Source organism: Grampus griseus (genome assembly GCF_964374135.1).
Source record: "Grampus griseus genome assembly, chromosome: 18".
NCBI lineage: Eukaryota > Metazoa > Chordata > Mammalia > Artiodactyla > Delphinidae > Grampus > Grampus griseus.
Genome location: NC_139012.1, coordinates 10,544,461 through 10,561,529, shown reverse-complemented (window position 1 = coordinate 10,561,529; position 17,069 = coordinate 10,544,461). Strand labels below are relative to the sequence as shown.

Below are 17,069 nucleotides of genomic sequence, written 5' to 3'. Positions count from 1 at the left end.
TTATAGGTTTATAATGATCATATTAGTAGTAGTATAATTTTCAAAATAATTTGTTGAAAAAGGTACCTTATTGTTTTAATTAGCATTTCTCTGCTTATTGGTATTATATTTGAATATTTCTCCATGTATTCACTTGATAGGTATCATTTATAATCTGTAAAATGTCTGTTCATGTCCTTTGGGTGCCTTGTTCAGGTTATAAATTCACACTGGGTATTTCTGTTAGGTCCGTGTGTTGAGAATATCAGAGGACAGACCTGTGGCTTAGAGCAAAAGAAGAGTGATTTTGCAGCTATTGAGATAGGAAGGATATTAGTACTAAGGTGCATTTACTGTGTGCTTTGTATATGTATAGAGGTGTAGTAAAGTTTACATATTAAAGTATTTGTATAGGCACCTGCCTGACGTGATGTAAACTTTTAAGTATTGCTCCTTGTGGTTATTCTTGTTTTTCTGATTAATAAGTACTACACATGCTTATTTTTTTAATTAGAAAAGTTAAATATTATTTAAATGCATTTTATAAGAAATTGTATTAGGTTTCTCCAAAGAAACAGAACCAACACGATGTGTGTGTGTATTATATTTTTATATATTACAGAGAGAGAGATTGATTGATTGAGTGATTGATTTTAAGCAATTGGTTCACATGATTGTGGATGCAAGTCCCAAACCTGCAGGGTAGACCAGGGAAGAGTTGCAGTTCAAGTGCAAAGTCAGTGTGCTTGAAGGATTCCCTCTTGCTTGGGAGGTCAATCCTTTTTCTTCAACTGAGTGAATGAGCCCACCGATATTATTAGAGGGTCATCTGCTTTACTCAAAGTCTACTGATTTAAGTGTTAATCTCATCTAAAAAAATACCTTTGTAGAAGCATCTAGAATAATGTTTGGCCAAATATTTGAATACTGTTGCCTAGCCAAGTTGACACATAAAATTAACCATCACGGAAGTATTCATTTTATTCCCTAGAGGTATTTAAGTTTTTAACAGTAGACATATGCTTCCAGAAATAGATTTATACATCTTTTCATGCAAGAATAAATTGTGGATATCTTTCTAAGTCATTACATAAAGATCCATGTCATTCTTTCTCACAACTACCTGGAATTATATTACATGAAGGTTTTTCTGTACCTCTGTGCTCATGCTAGAAAGGGCACTTATGCTGTCTCTGCTGCTTGATATCTCTCCTTGGATTCCAATAGATTTCTCAGGGCTCAGATACTGAAAACTGAGTTCTTGATAGCCACAACCTGCAAAGAAACCAAACCAACATAAAGTTTCTCCAGGCAGTTTTTCCTGTCTCAGAAAATGGCAACTTAAGCTAAAACCTTGTCTTTTCCTTGATTCCCCTCTTTCATCCACCACTCCCACTGCGCCCCCATCCTGACCAGAGTCTTTGTCGTCTCCTGTCCAGATTCTTGCAGCAGCCAGTCTTCCCACCTCCACCCCTGCTCCCTGCTTTATCATTAATATAGCAGTTAAAGTGATCCTTCTAAAATACACATCAACTCAGCCGACCTTGTTACTCTTCTTCAAACGTGTTGGGCACAGGCGTCAGGGCCTCGTCATTTGCCTCTCTCCTGCCAGGCCTCACTCATGGCCTCATCCAAGCCTAATTACCTCCCAAAGGTGGCACCTCCAGATACCGTCATATTGGGGATTGTAGTTCAATGTATGAATTTGGGGGGGGCACAAACATTTAGTTCACAGTATACACTTAGTTGGTAGAGCTACATACCCCAGAACTTTTCCAGGATATCTGTGCCTATTTCAAATAGTAAATTGTCTGGGTTTGTTTTGTTTGCATGTTTTTTGGTGAAGCTGTGAGTTTGTGTATGTCAGATAGTATAAGCTCACAGAGAAGTAGAAAAGGTCCAGTATTTTATGTAACCCTACTTCCTTACTTGAACTGTGCTTCACAATAAGGAAGAATATTTTGTTACGACTTGAAGAATGCAGAAGTTACTGTTTTATTCCAAATCTTGTATTGCAATCATTGTTTATATTTAATTTTTTAAAGTTCCATTATCTTTAAAACGCCGTAATATTAAGACAAACATATATCTCAGTAAGGCGGAATTTTTTTTTCATGTGAAATCAATACATATTGCCCGAAAGAGAGAATAAGCTTCGACTACATTGAGCAGCTTCTTCATAGCTGTGCTTTTGGCATTTACCCAAGGACTCTTGAGGAACTATCAAGTTATACGTCTTTGAAGCTTAGCCAGAGATCTTAATGAAACCAAATCATGCTAAAGTTCTTAAAGCTAGTTTAAATCTCAAATTGTACATTTTAAATTAAGTTTTTATTGATAATAAATATACTTTCTCATTAGCCTTGAAAGCTTGAGTAACAATATCTGTAGAATAAACATGTTTTACAAAGATTTACCATGAAGAATGGTATTAATATGACCCTTGTTACACTAGCACAATAAGATTTCAAAGTAAGCATTCACGAAGTAACAGCGATTAATGACAACCATCGAAAACAATTTTGAACTCCATCAGTTTAACTCAGGAGGGTAAACTTAATATGATAATTCATCTAGTTGAATTGTATCAGCTTAGCAGGAAAGTATGTAAATACGTGACCCTTACCTAGTTTCTAAATGGATGCTGTGCTGATAGATTTATCAGTTCCATTAAAGAACTTTGGGGAGCTTCGGAATTTCAGCAATTGTTCCCTTGGAGGCTGAAAACCCAACCTGATCTCATACTGGGACCATTCTGGTCTGCATATTTCCATAATTTGCCTTTGCTACTAATATGACAGCAAGACACAAATAACTGTTTCTAATAATATCAGATGGAGTTGTGGAGGACAGCATTTTAATGTAGTAAAAGACCTCCCCCTGGGGTTGTTATGGCTACTATAGAACAGCAGCTACACAGTTGCAACTGCAGTCTCTTAATTGATTTGTTTAATTAGCAAGAGCTGAAGCTTGGGCTGAATCTTGTCATCTGATATCATAGGACCCAAAATCTGCATCATTCATATTTATAGATATAGGAACACCATCAAAAAGTTCTACTTTTTCTGAAAACTCACTTGTGGATATGGAATTTTAATAGAGTAAACTCCCATTTGTTAAAATTCCAAATAATTGGAAAATGAACTAGGTTTGTTATTGCTTTTCTTTACCAGTACTCTTTTGAGAAGTAAATTATGTCATGCGTTTTCGCTTATTATTGTCTTCGAAAAATAAGCATCCAGAGAACTTCTTTGGTCTTCTGTACCTTATAAATCCTTCTCTTTACGTGTCTGACTCATCTCTCGTCTTCATTTGCCTTTTTCTCCCTTCTCTGTTCCATCCCTTTCTCTGTATCACTGGGGTTTCAGGAGGGGCACGATGGCTTATTGGGATTTCTTGCATGGTGGCCCCATGTCCTAGCCTTTGCAGCTACCTGGAGGCCTATTTCCCTGTGTGCTTACCCCTTGGCAGGACATCTGACTGAATTAACCCTGGGACTTGCCTCACTTAACCCAAGTTAAGTGCAGTTAAGTTAAGACCAAGCTGCACTGGTCCTAATTTCCTTGGATGGGGAAAAGAGAGGGGACTGGGAAGTGTCTAGCATAGAACCCCAGGGCCTTCATCAGACAGCCACTTCCACGCTATACACACAGGGCTCCATGCCCACTGCGTCAAGCTGTCCTTATTCCTGACCCTCTTCCCCTCCAGCCATAGAAAGCAGGTGGTGGCCACAGGCTAGACGTTTTGTGGAGGGTTGATGAAGTCTCTCTGTTTTTTTTTTTTTTGCGGTACGCAGGCCTCTCACTGTTGTGGCCTCTCCCATTGCGGAGCACAGGCTCCAGACGCGCAGGCTCAGCGGCCATGGCTCACGGGCCCAGCCACTCTGCGGCATGTGGGATCTTCCCGGACCAGGGCACGAACCTGTGTCCCCTGCATCGGCAGGCGGACTCTCAACCACTGTGCCACCAGGGAATCCCAGTCATTACATTTTTTAATGAGCATACATAAAGCCTGGCATTTATTGGTAGTCATGGTAGTTGGTCATCTCACGTTGATTGAGCATCTATTATGTGATGACATTGAGTTCTGGCAATCCACAGGAAAAAGATATCTCTGCCAGCAGTGGCCCACTGTCAACTGAGGATATAGAAATATGAGTGTGATCAGAGTGATAATAGACGTTTGTATGAAGGAGAGGTATTCTGGGGCTTGGAAAAAGGAAATGGGGGAATTGCGAAAAGCTCCCCAGTGAATATGTCCAGCTCATGCTTAGACTCTAAGGATGAATAGAATTTGCAGTCAGGGAAGAGCATTTCAGATAGAAGGGAACAGCATCTGCAAAGTCCCTGAGACAGCATGTTCAGAAACTGCTCTGTGATGATGGTGGAGAAAGCACAGGGAATAAACGAAGGTTGAGAAGCATGAGGTTGCCCACGGGTTTAAGGAAGAGCAGGTTGGCTAGTGAGGGTGGCAGGCAGGTGGCAAAGGTCTGTGTGGGAGATGAAACTAGAATGGCAGGAGCTGGGTGTTGCAGGACCATGCTAAGGAGATTGGACTACTCTTTAGACTTTGAAAGAAGAGAATCTCAGTATCACCTGAGGTGTATTTTGTTTTGTCTTGATTTTAAAGAGATCTTGAGAGAGTGAGCAAATAAAGAAGAGGTCCATTTGAGAGTCTCCTCTTAAGGATCCAGAGTCTAGTTTTATGTATTAGGCAGAATTGAAGATGATGCTGAGGTTTCTAGATGTGGTGGATGCTGCAGTTAACTGTGGGAGCAAAAGAGGAGGAAGGGAAGGAAGGATTACACAAGAGGAAAGGTGGAATAGATAATGAATTGGGTTTTTGACCATTTTAAGTTTGAAATGCCAGAGGGGCCTCTATGATGTAAGGGAAAGACAGGGAAAATGATGAAGGGTGAGCATGTCAGTGGGTACTTTGTGGGCATGAAGAGGTGATATCTGAAGTCTGCAGTAGGTGAGGTTGCCTGAGGGGATGGTGAAGGGACAGGCCCAGAATGGACCCCTGGGCAATGCCCACATCCGGGGGAGGCATCTAGCATCTCTAATATAATCATTTTAAAATGACATTATCTGTTGTCCAAATCATTTCTATTATGTGTGGCTATTGAAGCCAATTTAGTGCAACCTCGATCATGATTTCACCTCAATCATGATTTCACAGTATCCTAGGGTGTCTCTAATTATTTCATAGTATCTCAAAATCCTGCTGCCGTCTGCCAAAGATCCTCAAACTAAAACTGATTTTAATGAATAACAGAATGCCTTACATTTGTGCGATGCTTTAGGATTTTAGAATGCTTGATTCCATTCAGTTTCCAAGATAGGCCATATAGCATCGTAGAGTTAGTTGTAAAACTTACACACACAACACTCTTTGAAATGTTGTCAATTTAAAATATTTGCAGTTAGTTATATGTTCACAAGAAATTTCTGTAAACTACCAGGATGTTAGTGAATTTTGAGGTGAGGGGTTTGGGGGAGGTATACTAAATAAAGCTTGATTTCTTATGTTTGAATCTTATATCTCCCACTTACCAGCTTTGTGAGTTTGAACAAGTTACTTAACCTTTCTGGTCCTCAATTTTCTCATCAGCAAAATATCTACTTCCATGGAATTGGTAATGGTTGAATAAGAAAATGTTGGTAAAATGTTTGAAAATAGTAGGAACTTAGCATATAGTGGCTCAACTATTTTTATAGCCCCTGAAAATATGGAATACACTCTCCCTTTGCAGTCATTTTACCTCGCTTTTTTCCCTCCTTTTTCTTGCTTGCTTTGGAGACATGCTGTCATCTGAAATTGTAATCTCAACTGAGATCACACTTGGTAGGCAATCTATCAAAATATTCAGAAGGAAAATACTTCTGTTTTATTTGGAAAGTCTAATTTTTGTTCATCCTGTGATTTCTGACCGCCTCACACAGTCAGCATACCATTTGTCATTGGATGCTAAATATGAAGCACGTATTTAAGCCTGCACCTGTGGCAGCAAGATGCTTAAGAACATCTGCTTCCTTGAAGCATAATGAAGTTCACCAAGAACAGCCTTGGCTTTGGTGTCTTGCGTTTGAAAGGCAACATACTTTTGATATAGGCCCTGTTACGATGGTGCTTATGGGACTTCATAAACCAGCCTCACTTCGAAAGGATTTTAGTTTAGGAAAACCATTTAAGGCCATTGTGGTGTAGTACTACGTATTGCTGATCTTTCATACATAAATAAAATTAATTGATTGTTGTTATTTACCTTATGGTGAGAATGATGTGGAAATGGCAGCTCTTTCTCATGGAAGCCAAGTCAGACAGTGGTTCTCAAACTTGAGCATGTGTAAGAATCACCTGGCAAACTTGCTGGAAATGCAAATCCCCAGGTTCCCGTGAAGCTGATTCCCTAGGTTTGAGTAGGGCCTAAGTATCTGCATTTGTAAAAATCGGTTTAAAGTAGCCCAGGAGTAGGATTTGGAGTATATTTTCACACTTAATGTAGAATTAGTGTCTAGTTTAGGAAATTGATACCCAAAACTACATTGTATTACTGGTCTTATGAGTGGAGCATAGGAACAATGTTCTGGTTGTTTCTTATTATACTAAGAGGATAGGACAAGCATTTGATTATTTGAAATAATTGATTATATATTCATAATACATATTTTTTAATCAGGTAGGGACATGATAGGACCTAAAGTATGATTAAATCCATAGTATCATCAACTGTATCTTTTAAGTTTACTTATCAACTGCAGTCTTTTAGGTTTAGTCTGAATTATTCCAAGACTTAGTTAGACCCACAAGACAGTGACAATTTTTATTTTTGGCCTAGATCAGGGTTTTTCAATCTTGTCAATAATGACATTCTGAAATGGATAATTTTTTGTTGTGGGAAACTGCTTTGTGCACTATGGGATGTTTAGCAGCCTCCCTGGCTTCTACCAATTAGAGGCCAGAACACCTCCCCAGATATAACAACCAAAATTGTCTCCAGACATTGCCAAATGGCCCTGGGAATAGGGAGGGGGCAAAATCATCCCTAGGTGAGAACCACTGGCCTAGACTATATGTAGTAGTTGGGATTTCAGAGTTTCCTTTTCTCATTTCACTAATAAATATAATGTTCTAGAGATGAGCTCTCTAGAACAAATGTGATACTTCTCAGTGGCCTGAAGCTTACAAGGTCTTATATACACATGCTTATACATCCCGACCTACTCAAATGCCTTATGCAAAGAAAATAACAGTGAACTGTAGCTAGCCTGATGCTTGATTTGACTTAGGAACATGCTTGACTACTGGCTGTGTGGGTTACTTGTTCTTAGTCTTCCTCATATTTTATCTTAAACCAGATCTGTCCTGGACAGCCATTCCTGAAAGGTAGGCCAAGTTCTAGTTTGTGTAATTGCATTCTGTTTATTCGGATCCTTTTAACCGTTGGAATAGCCATACTGTTATTGTTCACATGAGACCCTCGCATCCTGAGTCCACAGCGAGAGTGTACAGTTACTACCTGATCGTAGAAGCCACTGCTCTTCCATGGGCTCCACTTTGCCTGTCATCGTCCTGGTGAGATGCATCAAGTAGAGTATGTTACATGCATCACCTCACAGTGGCATCGGTGAAGAAGTACTTTTCTGTTCTTTTTCAGCTAGCATTTAGTTGCCTAGCTCTGTAGTATTCTGTGGCACTTGCCCTGTGTGTGGAAGGTATATGGCAGGATGCCTGGCAAGGCATGGGAAAGTCCAGTAGTCATTAGTAGCTCAGGTATGTATTCTGAGAGGTAGCTTTCCCAGGCTGGCATATGTTTTGTATGGTGTAAATTCTCAAGATTGTGGGGGACAGCTGATGTAATGACTAGGTAATGACTAATCAGTGTTAATTACCTAGGTAATTACAAAGCATCAGGGGACACGTGAAACTGCCCAGTGACCTTGTGTGAAGTGGAAGCCCTGCCTAATTTAAGGGTGGGGAGATAATTCATGTGTACGTTCTAACAGTCACCCTTGGAGTCCACTGTGTCCTAGAGCTCAGAACACCCCTTTCCTGTCTCAGCTGCTCGGCAGAGTGGCCTTTTAAAACTGGGGTGGGGCTTCCCTGGTGGCCGGGAGACAACGTGCTCAGAACGCCTGCAGTAAGCCTGCTGCTTTCGGCTGGTCACCTCGTTTGCTTCCCACAACCGTTGAGATCATCAGCATGCCTCCCACCTCACGGATGAAGCGATGCCTCTGCTGTGATTTGTCAGAATGGCTCGTACGGTGAGGGCAGCCATAATGTCATACCTGGACCTGGCGACAAACCTTGGCTTCCTCACACCAGCACGTGCGTGGTTGGGATTTAGGTCCTCCCGTGGCCCTTCGCACTTCCGTATGATTCCTGACTACCTGGTGGAGAGCAGCTTGTGCGGAGGTGGGGGGACTAACCCTCCTCTTCTTCTGTGTTTGAACTTAGAGCCCAGCCACTTAACAGCTAGTGTTGAAGGTCTGTGTCCTTCAGCTTCCCCTTGTGAATTAGTTTCATATTGGGGCCGAGGGCGGGGGCTTTCTCTTAGAAAAGGTAATCTTTATCCAAGTAACTATTGTAGATATTAAAAATAGATTAAAATGGTAATTTGATATACATTTGATATAAAGCCTTTCCTCTCAGTGAGAATGTAAGACGACCTCAGCTGACACTTAAGGTGATTGGGGTGTGGAATACATGTTAACATGTGTCGTGAAAGATTAATTGTTCTAGTTTAAGTATTTAACCTCTGTTTCTCTACCCTCTGCTACTTTATTCAACCAAACTTTGAGTCCCCTTGAAGGATTTTAGGAATAACGCAGGTGGGTTTTGAAATACAGATTGCCTGGCGATATTTTGCAGTATTGCAAGTCTAAACCAGTGGTTCTCAACCCGCTGATTCTGCTCCCTGGGGGACCTTTGGCAGTGTCTGGAGACATTTTGGTTGTTACAAGTGGTGGGCTGCTACTGGAATCTAATGGGCAAATGTCGTTAAATTTATTGCGAGCATCACCAACCAAGGAGGCTTGTGAAACATCCTACAATAAATAAGACAGTCCCCTACAAAAGAATTACCTGACTTAAAATGTCAGTAGTGCCAAAGGGTCTGTGTCCAGACAGTAATTATGGAAGGGCATATAAATGTCTGTGACCATCTCCTCAGCCCTTCACAAAGCTCTCTAACACTCTGCAGACTTACTCTTTTAACATGCCCCTGGATGAGCAGTCCACAGCTATTCCACCCTGTTCATTCTGTGTTATCTCATGAAGCCTTACTTTGTAAATTGAAAGAACTGCTGGCGTCTTGATTATACTAGAGGAAGAACTGGGCCCCATGTACATGTATGTCATATATATTGTTTTACTATTTTTTCCTAATATTGATGACTCTTTTGTGTGCATTTGTGTCTTCACAAAATTTTGACCAATATATCAATTTTATAAATGAAGTTTTCTCTTAATCAGTGTCTGCAGTTATGATCCAAAGGCCTTTGATATTGGTTTTTTATATTCTTGATTGTACCTACATTTCTTTTCAAAAAGAACAAAGTTTTTTATAGTTCACACTCGCCCATCAGAGTTTCCTTGTTGGATCATCTTTGTTAATGCCACGGCTACTTAGAGTAAACGATCAATTAGATATTGTTGTATCAATTTATCAATTTGTTGAAAATAAACCTATATAAGTACATGCTGTGTGATCCACATGTACACACAGCATGTCTGAGCTTTTGACAAAGCCTGTATCTTCCAACTGGCAGCTCTTGTGGTTTGAAGGCCAGCTTGTGAGGAGGTGAGAGTGGTGGCCTCACCCCTCATTGATAACTTCCCCCCACCTCCACTCCGTGCAGTCTGCATCCTGGCCCTCAGTGGGTCTGCTGGCCTGGTCTTCACTTGGCAGGGGGTTCTGAAATGTACCTGCAGGATTTTAATTTATAAAGGTGACTTAGTGCCGGCACAGAGAAGTTAATGCTACTGAAAGAATTTATTACTTACGTCTCCTAAGAGAAGGGGGTCCCCCATGCCACACAGGGCCACTGGGAAAGCACCAGCCGGGTCAGGAAACAAAAAAGGAATGCAGGGAAAGCATGGGTGGGAGCCTTTACTGGGGTTTCCGCAGGAAAGGCCAAGTAGGGCAGGGTAAACCGTTTAGGATTGGCTAGTTTGAATAATGTCAGTAGGCTTTGGGCTCTAGGGGTGGTCTCTAGTTGTCTGGTCCCTGGCCTTAGGGTGATTTGGGGCAGGAAACCATGGCTTGGTGTGTGAGTTAGATAAAGCGGGTGGCTGGTTGCATATGAGCGTCACTGTCTTTAGGAGTTAGCTGGCCCTGGGGGGGCAGGCGCTTTCAGGCCTGTAAGGCCCCCAAGACATACAGAAAATTTAAAAAAACCATGATTAATACACAGAGAACCTGGTAACAGAATCGGGGGAACTGATGTCCAGTAACTAAACTCACGAAGACTGATGTCTAAACCAGAATGCGTTTATATTAATTTGAGGTGAGGGAGATTTCTTCCAGTGACCAGATCTTTAAACCTGCCCTCCAGAATGTTGACTGAATGGTGGCACTAGAATAATAAGGAAGCTAGTTAGTTAGAATAACTTTAGAGCTGGTCTGGGTTACATGCTAACAAGAGCGAAGGGAGACTGAGTGTACCTGTGCTGTGCTGAAACCTGCAAATCACTTCTAACGTTCACCCAGCACACCCTCTGGGGCCCACCTCCTTGCCTTCTCCTTTTTCTGTGCGTTAGCGCTACTGTCATCTTCCTGAAGAAAGGACCCGCACAGTCAGTCAGGCTGCAGCTACCCAAACCTTCATCACGGACCTATACTGTATAGAATGTAGTTCTCCTTCCCTCGGGCTGATGTGCACATCACTTGGATTTAAATTTTGAGTGTTCCCAGAACGCTATGGTCGTGCACTTTCATAGGTGGTTAGTATAGCACTTCTGTGTGGAGTTTTACCAGCATGGCTCTCAGAAGTTCCTAAGAATCTTCCATTTCTTTGGTAACACCCTCTGTAGTATATATACTCAGAAAATTTCTTTTCTTTTTTTTTTTTTTTTTTTTAACAGAAAGAGCCCTGAAAGATCTCATTTCTAGCCCCAGTAATGCTTTTAAACTGGTTGTGTGACCTTCCTAAACCTGTTTTCTTTGTTGTAAAATGAAAGGTCGAGGTCGGTGACCTCCAAGGTCTTTCCTGGCACCGTTCCTGCTCTGAGAATGATTACATTTGTCACAATGTGCAGTTGGCTTTGCAACAGTAGCAGAACATCACATGTGCAACTTATTATCATTGTCTATCTTTTGATTTTGATTTTTTAAAAATTTCCTTGGGTCTCATGCGGGCAGACATCACTGACTTATCACATACTGGTATTGTGTCCTGTCACTTGATTTCTGGGGACAGCACATTGTGCTGCTACAGGCTCAGTGCTAATAATCAAGATTATATGTTCTGCTTACTGGGACTTTTTTGTGTGGTTTCTGGGGGGAAAATGCAAATGCTTTTCAATTATTCTAAGGGAATTTTGATTAACCCCCTGGGTAGTGTTCTCTGTACCCCCTGCCATGGAGAAGCGAGTTTTATTGAACAGAAGGTGTAGAACTGAATTGCTCATATGTGTTTGCTTTCTGGTGCCTATAGTATTTCAAGCTAAAGCATTTTAATAAATAGTTAATAAATGTCTGTCTAAAATAGGTCAAAACTGTTAGAAACTAAGCCTTTTGTTCTTCAATTTCAAATGCAGATAAGTTCATTTGACTTCTAAGTGGAATTTCCAAGGTACAGACTCACATTGTTCTTTTATATGTGTAAAAAGTAGTTATTTTTGACTGGAATTGTCAACATCCTGCTTACTACATAATTCTAAGTATTTGCCCTTAGGAGCAGATACTTACATTTATTCCAACATTGCTATTTTTGTTGTTGCTTTTGTAGATATTTTGCATGTTTACTGTTTTCTTCGCCTGTGTGTCCAATTGTACCTTTTGCATCTGGCTGGAATATAGGTGCTTGATTTATAGAGAATTTCCAAATTTCTGCCTCTGAAGCCTTTAAAACACACACACACACACACACACACACACACACAAACGGTTTTATTGAGATATAATTCCCATTCCACACAATTTACCCATTGTTCCAAGAATACAATTCAGTATGTTTTAGTCTATTCACAGAGCTGTGCACCCATCACCACAATCAGTTTTAGAGCCCTTTCATCACCCCAAAAAGAAGCCCCAGACCCATTAGCAGGCATTCCCCATTTCCTTCAACCCTGTCAACCCCTGGCAGCCACTAATTTACTCTCTGTCTCTATATATTTACCTGTTCTGGACATTTCATATAAACAAAATCATGCAATATGTGGTCTTTTGTGACTGGCTTCTTTCACTTAGCATGTTTTCAAAGATTCATACATGTTGTAGCATCAGTACTTCATTCTTTTTTTTGCCAAATAATATTCCATTTTATGGATATACCACAATTTTTCCTTCAGAATGGACATCTGCATTGTTTGTCTTAAAAGCTATTATATATCGCGTTGGCCAAAAAGTTCGTGATGTCGAAAAACCTGAACGAAATTTTTGGCCAACCCATTATGCTGCTATGAACATTCCTTTATATATGTTTTTGTGTGGATGTATGTTTTCATTTCTCTTGAGTATATACCTACGAGTGGGATTTCTGAGTCATGTGGCAATGCTGTGTTTCACTTTTTGAGGAACTGCTAGACTTTTCCAAAGCAGCTACACCCATACATTGCTGAGGGGAATTTTACATTCCCCTCAGCAATGTATGAGTTATTTAATTTCTCCACATCCTTGCCAACATGTGTTACTGTCTTTTTGTGTTTTTTGGAATATAATTGATATATAATATTATACTAGTTTCAGGTGTACAACATAATGATTCAGTTTTGGTATGTATTGTTAAATGATCACCACTGGAAGTCTAGTTGACATCTAATGTCTTTTTGATTCTAGTCACCTAGTAGGTATGAGATCAGGACTCATTTTAAAATGTTTTCTATGCAGGATTCCTCCTTTTCCCTAGAACTCATGATAAATGCAAGAGTATCCAAAAGTGTGTATTAGTTGTTTTGTTTATTAAAACAAACTTAACCCCTAACAAAACATATAATTTTAATTATTATATGTTTTCTGTTACATTGCCGACTGTACCTCAAATAAAATGTTTTTTATATTAAGCAAGCAGTTCCTTTTATTTCCCTAGGCTTTGTTTTTTTTTTAATGGTAGCACATACTGTGCAGGAAGGTCATTACATAAAGAGAGGAAAAAAGAATATCCAGCATCAAAGAGAAAGTTAATGCTGTTCATATAATTTTATTTATTTATTTGTTTGTTTGTTTTGGGTTTTTTTTGCGGTACGCGGGCCTCTCACCGCTGTGGCCTCTCCCGTTGTGGAGCACAGGCTCCGGACACGCAGGCTCAGCGGCCATGGCTCATGGGCCTAGCTGCTCCGCGGCATGTGGAATCTTCCCGGACCGGGGCATGAACCTGTGTCCCCTGCATTGGCAGGCGGACTCTCAACCACTGCGCCACCAGGGAAGCCCTTGTATAATTTTTTAATAGGCATCTTATAACATTTTGAGATTTAAAGCAACTAATAATATTTTTTGCACATTCCTGAGCATTCCTCTCTTGTTGCCTGTGAACTGATGTTTTGCTTTGGAAACTCAGATAGTGAAAATATTTGTCAACGCTTCGAATACCAGTGCTTTACTTCTTTAGTCATTTAGGTATTAATCTTGTTCTGTAGACCACCTACATGTGTTTGTAAGGGCTGTAATAACTGACACTGTATTTAATTAGCACTAATATTGTGTAGAAGGAAAAAACATATTAAGTATCTTTCCAAGTCACTAGTTCGAAATTAGCAGAAGCTTGGAGGAAAAAGTCCTTGTCTATGTTGCACTGTTCTTTTGCACAGCTGTGGAAATTTGTGATCCATTTCCTCGTTCATTCATTCTTTCATTCATTCATTCACTCAACAAGTTTTTGTTGGGTGCTATTTGTTGGGTGCCAAACCATGTTCTAGGTACTAGGGAAGTGGACCAATTTCAATAGGACAGAAGTGTGAATCACAAATAGGTATCCAATGGCAACCAGCTGGTGTACACAGTGTAGTAAGTGAATATTGGCATGTCCACAAAAATCACCTTTCGTAGCTCCTCGTAGCAAAACTGGAGGACACTGAGGTCAGTTCTCAGAGTACCCTGTTAGGGGTGGGGCAGGGAAGTCCCTAAATAGGGGGAATGAAGCCTTTGGATTCTGATGTTTGTCACTTTATTCTCCCTTTTTAAAGTTAAGGGCCATTTTTTCATTCTGTTGTCTTAAGTCTCTTTCCACAAATGTAAAGATCTTGCTTCCTTTCTTAAATTTCATGTTGGCTTCTATATCTGTTACTTCAATTATATATACCCCTTCTGTTTGTGCACAAAAAGTAATTTACATGTTGATAAGGAGGGAGGTTATACATGTGTGGGGCAAGGGGTATATAGGAAATTGTATCTTTTGCTTAATTTTGCTTAAACCTAAAAAACTGTTCTAAAAGTCTGTTTTTTAAAATGTAATTTACCGGGTGGTGATTGAGGGCACCTACGTTTTAAAGTCAGGCAGACACTTATTGATTGGCTCTTTGATCTTAGCTTTATTTACTCTCTTCAAGACCAGTTTCCTGGTCTGTAAAATAAGAGTAATAATAACAGCATCTTTTTCATTGGCTGTTGTGAGAATTAAATGAGAGAATGCAGGCGAGGCACTTAGTGTAGTTCCTGGCACAAAGTAATCACTCAGTAAATTTAACTAGTATTGTGGAAATATATTTCATACCCAGGAATAAAGTTTTATTCGCCTTTATGAAGCATGATCCTGGGAACTTTCTAGTTGCCACAGCTGTTTCCCAAGGGCAACTAATTTAGACCTACAGCCTATAACTCACTCAGTGTGACTTGTTTTCTGTTTCTTCATTCTAATATGAACATTTCTGTAACACAGTCTTTTTCCCTGAATATCTAGTGTGTGGATGCCTCAGCTAGGTCGTCAGCTGGGTAGAGTGGCGGGGTGACAGCGCCCTGCAGCAGACTTGGCGAGAGTGGAGGGTACTGGTGACGACTAGGGCAGGCCTGCCGCAGGGAAGCGGGGGCCGGAAGGGACGAGGGGTCAGGGGAGACTCAAGCTTGTTGTCAGGCTGAGGAGAAGGAGCTGATTGGGAGGAAGAAAGAGTACAGCTGATAAAGCAGGTCCCGGTGAGCCGGGAGGGACAGGCCAGGAGTCCTGCGTGCCCAAGGAGAACAGGAGGAGTGCTCGCTCCCTGGCTGGCAGTGGGCGCAGATCTAGGGAAGTTTGTAGGGCGGCAGGCTGTGTAGGGAGCCCAGCGAGCTCTGTTCTCCTTGGTGAAAGTGCTAATCCATTTAGTAATAGTTACTCTATTGCTATAACAAGCTTTTCTATTTTAAAAGACCAGTGTAAGCACAGTGTATTTTACTTTACACTAATTTAGAGTGAAGATTCATACTATTTTTAAAGCTAAATATACCATAGGTGCTATTTTTTATTTATTACCTAATGTGTCTAATAATAGAATTAGCAAAAAGGTGACTAAATTATCCAAATTTGACTTTGTACTAACATCATGCTTGGCTTACTCAACATCCCTGAAGGTCAGCAAGAGATAAATTTGGCCCAGACTGGTCTTTTTCTGCATTTCATCACTTAAAAAGGGGAAAAAAAAGAAAGAACAGAGGAGAACAAGCCATCTTTTACTTTTATAATTTTTAATCCATCATTAAAAGTACAACTTGCTTTATGATCTAAAGAAATACCATCTAAGTCTTTATATTAGGAACAAAAGTGAGCCTTTCAGGAAAAAAAGGAGCAGAGCTTAATCTGCATTAGCCCTTTGATGTATTTCTAGATTTTACAAAGCTTCCCGTTGTTCCCGCCACGTTGAGACAGACCCAGTCACGTGTCCAGCAATGCCGATGTCCTTTTCTCCTTAGCACGTGCTGAGCTAGAGAGGGCTGGACCATTGCATCCGGGATGTATTTCCACAGGTGTTGGCCCAATGGGAGTTTCACTTCCCAGTACTCCTTCTCCAGGCAAAGATTCTTTTTTTCAAAAATTTCATTTTATATTGGAGTATAGTTGATTAAGGGCAAAGATTCTTAAGTTAATGATTGGTTTGGAAAAATAAACTATATTGCCCTTTTGCTCTTCTTTTGAATATTTCTTTAAGATGCAACTGATATTGGTATATTGGCTTTACTGAGAAGTAGAAAAATGCTAGTTGAAAAAAGTCATATTCATCTATAGTTTTGAAATATGAAATGCAGTAGATAAGTTTTGCTTTTAAATTTTAAAAAATCCTATTGTTTGAATTCTTGCCATTTTTATCCCTTTTATTTCATCATTTCTTGTAACCTAGTTTTATGTTAGGGTGCTGAACTTTATGTAGCAACTTCTTTTGTTTTCTTCTGTGATTTTCTTCCTCATATTTAATCTTCTGAAAAAATTTTTGATTGGAGTACAGTTGACTTCCAATGTTGTGTTAGTTTCAGGTGTATAGCAAAGTGAATCAGTTATACATATATACACTCTTATTTTAGATTCTTCTCCCATATAGTCATTACAGAGTATTACTAGTTACCTATTTTATATTTATATAACAACTTCTTGATGAGCACATCTTCTTCCATTGTGATGGTGAGAGGTGTATGTTTTTAATGCCCTTTCTATAGATTGACATCATTGCCAGAAGTGGTGCTTGGTGCCAGCTAGTTTCATAGATGGAAGAAAACAATCCAGGTTTCAGTTTCACAAATGGAAAAACAAAATCTAAAAGGAAAAGGAAGCAATTCGTTAGCAGTGGGCCACTGTGCAGAGTAGGATAACCTGCCTTCAAAGATTTTTGTCTTGAGCACTGTAATGTAATGTTTAATAAATAGTTTACTTCAAAGGACTTCACTACAAGAAAATAGGCAGCTTTCCTGCTATTCTTGTTTCTGGTTCAGTTTTACTATAAGTAGCTCATATCCGGTCCTCTGTGGT

The 17,069-nt window shown here is 40.0% G+C and overlaps 1 protein-coding gene across 3 annotated transcripts in view; it reads left to right on the top strand.

The window, feature by feature from the left end:
* PCCA (propionyl-CoA carboxylase subunit alpha) overlaps positions 1-17,069 on the top strand; it is a 356,179-nt gene that overhangs the window by 293,292 nt on the left and 45,818 nt on the right. The window lies entirely within an intron of this gene.